The sequence below is a fragment of the Hevea brasiliensis genome, chromosome 7, assembly GCF_030052815.1.
Source record: "Hevea brasiliensis isolate MT/VB/25A 57/8 chromosome 7, ASM3005281v1, whole genome shotgun sequence".
Classification (NCBI taxonomy): domain Eukaryota; kingdom Viridiplantae; phylum Streptophyta; class Magnoliopsida; order Malpighiales; family Euphorbiaceae; genus Hevea; species Hevea brasiliensis.
This window is the reverse complement of record NC_079499.1, coordinates 47,874,903-47,881,784: the sequence shown is the minus strand read 5'-3', so window position 1 is coordinate 47,881,784 and position 6,882 is coordinate 47,874,903.

Genomic DNA, 6,882 nt, shown 5'->3' with positions numbered 1-6,882 from the left:
TTCGTGACCTTGTTAAGTACACTTGTCTTGGTTGAACTGCGTGTCTGGTCAAACTTGCTTTGCCTGAAGCAATGTTTATTTTCTGTAGGGAGTAAAAAAACCTTTTAGTGAATTTTGAATTTTGTTAAAAATTAAAAGAGTCCTGGTTTGGACAAAGGATACGGTGGCATCTGAGAGCCGGGAATGAAATCTGTAGAAGAATAATTGCATCAATTTTGTCATGGCATCGTTCGATAGTCTGATGGTGAATGACTGAATTAAATGCATATCTATGATACTTGTTCATATGGCGCATCCAACTTTTCACATAACCCTAGCAAGGGTAGTTCCTACAGGAGTCATACTATTCATTCACAATTTGCTAAACAATGGTCCAAAGTTAATCCATTAATTGAATAGTTCATACATAGCATTCTTTACATTGGCCTGAGCTTAGGGAGACTCTTTATAATGTAATGACACCTTTTGAGATACTCATAAAGCCTTTCCTCTTGTCTGGCGGGGTTGAATGTCTTCAGGGCATACTCGGATTCTGGCAAGAGCTCTTGTTTCCCCTGTGCTATCATTCTTCCCAGCTGGTCGACATTTTCCTTTAGCTCTTGATAGAGAGTGGCTTGTCTTTCTTTTTCCTTTCTTTCTTTAGCACATTCTCTCAGAATATCATTGATAAGTTGTGCTTGTTCTTTCAGTTCGAGCTTCTTCCTTTTGCTTTCTTGTTTATACTCTCCCATGATTATCTCTTGGTGTTCCACTTTCTCTTGGAGCTTACCATTCCGAATTTCTACCTCTTTTATTGTAGCTTGGAGAGAGATCTTTTCCTTTCCCCACCGTATTTCTTGCTCCTCGGACTCTGCTTTCTCGGGCATTGCTTCTTTCTTCAGCCTTTTTACCTCTCTTTCGAGGATGTGCTGTTGGACCTCTAACTGCCTTATTCGTTCCTGTAATTTCTGGTTTTCGGCATCCGTCTTTTGTAGAGAGTCGACCAAAAGGGTATTAGCCTCTTCTGAGAGGATGTTCTGATGGGAGATCCTATCTTTGGGTCCCGTCGGCTTGAGAATCGGGTGTCCTTGATCCCTGCCGACCCTCCATTTAAGATAATCGCCCGTGGTACTCGGACCTTTCGGCGACCTTTCCATCATAGTAATGTTTTCCCAGGATTTGCGAGCTATTTTCAATCCTTCTTCACTATCGGGCTCATGATAGAAATGACATTGATGGTATTCTTCCATACTGGGTGCGGGCTGGGTTGAGTCGAACTGCCTCATTACCAATGCTGGGACATAATTTGTGTACCCAGTCACTCCTTTTAGAGAGACTGAATGATTACCCCTTGTGCTGAACAAAATAGGTTGACCCGGCGTCCACATTTTCATCCAGCAATAATTGTGGCTGTTATAGGTCAGAATTCGCTCTCGCCATTGTAGCTCATTCTTTGGGCTAATTACTAATCTGGTCATCTTCTCAATAAGGGGCTGGTCAAAATACCAATTTAATCTTTTTGTTTCTATGGGTCACATATGACTGATGATCCATAGGTGCAATAATTGAGAACAGCACTTAATGGATCCCCTGCCTTGTTGTCTGCAGTAAGTAAGGGTTAATAAAGTCCCTGCAAGGATTGCAGGTATTGGGTTGATCTTCTGTTTCTCCACTACCCAGAATATTTCCGTAACACTGTAAGTTATAATTCTCGAAGGTCCGGGGAATAAGATCAGGCCATAGATTCCCAAAGCAAGAGCCAATGAAGCTTGCTTCCATTGCTCATCCTGGATGTATCGATCCAATCACTTCTTGAGGTAAGTCCAATACCATCCATGCGCATTTCCTTTGACAGTTTCTCTCGCCTTTACTTCTTCCGGGGGAATCCCCAACATATGTGCGAACCATTTCCAGGCCTGCCTATGCTCGAGGTGTAGGTAGATCCAATTCTGTGCCACATAAGGAATTTCTAACAGTGCCTGGTATTCTTCCATAGTAGGGGTCGTATCGACGTCATTGAAGGAGAATACTTCATACTTGGGGTTCCAAACTGACAGCATGGCTTTTAATGCCGAAACTTGGACTTTGACTTGTATGAGGGTCGCAATCTTCCCATGTTTTTCCTCAAACTTTGCCTTGATGTGATCGGGAAGCGATCTCCAACTACTAGATAGACCCTCGAGATCGGTCATTCTGACCTCAACCTTGCTTAGGTCCAATGGAGGCAGCAGGCTAGCATCTACCTCAGTAACATCACTTCGCGGGGGCACTAAACTATGAGGCGATCTGGGCCACAGTTTAGCATTTTGTTCTTGTCTAGGAACTTCTTTTTCCGACTGACTCGAGGATGCCATGTTAAAATGATGCTTATTCTTTTACGGACCTTAATTCGAGGATGCCTATAGGGAAAACTTGTTAGCAGGATAAATTCAGGTAATTTTGAATTATACTGTTGGCAGGGTGACACCTACACATTTATCAAAGTAGGAAAATGTGTAGGTCCTCCTAACAGTATGATCCAAGATTACCCTAAAAAATAAGAACATAAGAAAACAGAATAGGGCGAGAGCAAGTATGTCCCTTTTGTCCTAAAATAAGGAGAGTCCTGGTACCGGATAGGTGCTACCTAATTGGATAGTTCTCTCTCATGAGGTAGTTTACTATAGCTTTTAGCTATTGTGATAGTTTAGCTCAAGGTCTAATTTTCTAAAAGCCATAGGTTCCCAGGTTGCCCCTACTGCAAACAGTAGAGCCCCATTCTATCACCATGATACTAACGGGAGAGTTCCACGGGTATCACAATAAATAGAACAAGTTTCAATCTGAGCAGCAGCCTTCACAGATACTAACGAGGTAAAACCCACGGGTACCACTACATGACTCCCTCCTATTTTCCTAAAAGGGTAAGAAAGCCCGGGTATAGGGCTTGAGTGTGTGAGGACATTGTGAGTGTTCAGTGTGTGAAGGAACACCTTTACCTCTTGCCAGTGTGGGGGAATTTTCTTTTCCCTTTTTTTCAGACGGAGAGTGCTGTGAGGGATAAGACAATCAAGACAAGCAAAACGGTTAGCAAAAATAACAATAATTAACATATGGAATTTTGTAAACTAAGCCCACCTAACTATGATTTGATCATAAATTAAATCTGCTTTTGGACCTCTGGACCAGGGTTAAAAAAAGTCCCCAGTGGAGTCGCCAAGCTGTCGCAAGGTATTTTACGGTCGCCTGGACGAACACTCACCGAAGTGGAAAAGAGTGAGGAGTCGCCACTTTAATTTTGAGGGAAATTAAAGAAAACCATTTGTGAAAATAAGTTAAAATGAAACCACTTTGAAAATAGAGATTCTAGGTTCGGGGTCCGTATACGGGCGGGGAAGGTGTTAGGCACCCCACCTCGTTCCTCTACGAGGGTAAACAGATTTAACAATATGCTCTTTGCAAATTAAAATCGATAGTTAGGGGGGATAGAATGGTGATGTTAATCCCTTAGATAAAGGGAACATTTGATATTTCACTGGTTTGGGTTACCCAAGCACATAAGTACATGAGATGACCCTTAGTGAGTTGGTGTTGTGTAGCAAATTTTTGTTTAGGGGGTTATTTTGTGTATTGTGATATTTTAATTTAGATTTAAGAGAATCCGGGTAGAAACCTCTCCCGATCTCTGGGGATAATCTATTTAAAGTTTCAGTGAGGAATCTTGGATAAGAATTCTCCTCCGATCTCCCTACATTTATTAAGATTTTTCATTGAGAATTGGATAAGCGCTCTCCTCCAATCTCTTTAAATATTTATTAAAATTTTGATTGAGAATCAGATAAGAACTCTCCTCCGATCTCTTTAAATATTTATTAAAATTTTTTATTGAGAGTCGGATAAGAACTCTCCTCCGATATCTTTAAATAATTTGTTAGAATATTTGATTGAGAATCGGATAAGAACTCTCCTCCGACTTCTTTAAATAATTTGTTAAAATTTTGATTGAGAATCAGATAAGAACTCTCCTCCGACCTCTTTAAATAATTTGTTAAAATTTTGATTGAGAATCGGATAAGAACTCTCCTCCGGTCTCTTTAAATAATTTGTTAGAATTTTTGATTGAGAGTCAGATAAGAACTCTCCTCCGATCTCTTGAGATTTAATTGCGATCGTATATCGTAAAGACCTTAGACTAAAGGTTCTGGCATCCGTAGATGCTGAGAACCAGAATAAGGCTTCTCTTAACCCGTTGGTACCTTATAACTAGATACGGACTGAATTTTTACCGATCTCCTTTGTGATCGCCTTACCAATACCTTTTGACAGGCAACATTCGATCTCTTCTGCTTACTAGTCTGGGGTCCGATCTTACCTCTGTCCCCCACTATACCAGGCTATCTCCAGAACGTGTTTAGTGGTTCGACTTCATAATTTTTCCTCCGATTTATTATCCAAACTGTAATTATTTTAAAGAAACTGTCATGTTAAGATATAGCTACCAACGTTTTATTAAACTACCTGCACGTTACCCGTAACCAGAATGCCTATATTAGGAGATAATAAAGACTAAGAACAAATAAATAACATGGACTGTTGTATCAAAAGATAAACTCAAGAGAATAACCACCTACGTGGGACCTTTTAACATAAGATAAACTTGACGAAAATTACGAGCATGAAAATAAAGAAAATAAAAACAAACACTGGATAGGGCAACGGTTCGGACACTCACCTGTAGGGAGTTGAACCTATTGAACTAACTATGGAGTCACGAATGTTGTAGAGTTGCGTGCCAATAGTCTGGGGACTAATGCTTGTTTTGAAATGGAGAATACCAAGTTAGAGTGTAGTAGAGCCAGAATGACAATAACCAGGCTCGAATGAGATTGAGCTTGGAAAATAAAAGTGGATATAATAGTGATGATAACGGAACTGAAACTAAGAGGGGGTATCGCAGAGCAATGAACAAACTGAAAATAAAGAGTTCCAGTGTCCAATACTCCTTCAGAGAAAATACTGTAGAAAACTGGTTTCTGAAGTTCTTCTAGCTTAGAAATAGCAGAGTAGAAAAACTGAATCGATTTTCAGAGCCCTTCCACTATAATCACCACCCTTTTTTATTCCTTCGATTCAACAGTTTTCATGCAGGTATTTATAGGGAACGGGTGCTCTCAATGAAGGGTCAGGATTTGGAAGGTTTGGATTTTAAAGGACATGATCTGATGCCTGAGAATTGAAGAGAATCAAAATGAATGGCTGAGATCTTATTCCGAACATTTGTCCTTTTTCTTTTCCAATCTAACGGTCCAAAATCCTCTTATCAAGGGAGATCTGAGGGCCGGGAATAAAAGGCGTCGGTCTTATCGTCTTCTCTTTGATCCAAGGGCTCTGGGTTTGTCCTTACAAGTAAGATCAAAGGTGGAGATCGAGATGTACAAGACTGTCATGACATATCCTGACACCTGTCAGCAATGTGGGCGGTTCTGCAAATGAGGCGTGCGGTGGAGATTTGATCTCGTCTGCAATGCTTTAACTACCTCGGCTCTGATTATGACGATAGTCATTAGAAGTTTGTCTTATTCTCTTTGCTTTTCGATCTCCCGTCCTTTTTGCTCTTTCTAATACGATCCTTTTCTGATCTCTCATGTCGGGCCCTTCTCCCGATCTCTCTCATTCCAGAATTCTCTCCGGGCTGATTCAGTCAAAGCATTTATTCCTTCTGTTATCGAGGCATCCGCTTCGTTTTTCGCTAGAAATAAATGCTCAGAACTTCTCTATATATATACCTTCAACGGGACATCCTTCCGCATTTCATTTTCTCCTCTTTCTATTTTTCACTCTTCCTGTTCTAGCCGCTCTGGCAACAATCCCGGCCATGGCAGCTGCTTTTGATCTTTTTCTGACTGTTCCCTTTGTTTATCAACTGAAAATTTACGACCCTGGTGATCAGAAAATCACGATAGCTACCCCTGATGATAGTGAGAGAACTGGACTAATTTACCGATCCAGATCGAGAATATCGATTGTGTCCATCTCGAGTCGGTCGACCAATATGATCGGCGAACTGATTTCGGGCGAGAAGACTGCTACTTTCTCGCTTAACATCGATGACTGCCCTTTGAAGTTCATTTGGCTCCTCACCACATCGGGCGTCCCGACTACAGCTCGGTTCTGGTCAATGACATTGATGACGACTCCTCATCCTCATGAGAGTCATAGTCACTCCATCTGAGCTGTACATTTATCCGTCGCCTATGTCTGGCTTTCCGATCAGACACATCTTTTGATTCAACCACGAGACTAGGCTTTTGCATAGGTCCTTACTAGGTAGAATGTACTGCCGATCTCTAGAGGTCGCCCAAATAATGTATTCTGATCCTTAAAGGATGTAATCCGATCTCTTGAGATCTCCCAAATGATGTAATTTTCTCTCTAATGGATGTAATCCGATCTCTTGAGATCGCCCAAATGATGTAATCTGTTCTTTTGGAAATGAAATTTTATTTTGACAATTATCATCTTATTATTATTGCATTGATTACTTTCCGATCTCTAATGATTCGACTCCTAACTGAATAACCATTAACCGATCTATAGTTCTGAACATCTACCTTAATTTGTCGATCTTTAACCAGCCGATCTCCCTTTATTTATTTATAGAATTTCTGGAATATTCATGCGATGTGTCAAAAAAAACTGGCGAATCTCGCTAACCGATGCGCCGCTTGGGATACTGTGAGCATTAAATGCTCAGACGAGTATAAATAAGGGATGGGTCAGCCAGTTGCTCCCTTATGTCATTTTTAGCATCTCGTGAGCGATTCCAAAATCCTCTCATTTTTCAAGTTCTTCCGACATCGATCACACTCCGGTAAGGGTTTTGATCTTTCTTTTAGTTAAATTTTCTCTTTTCTTTGAAAATGA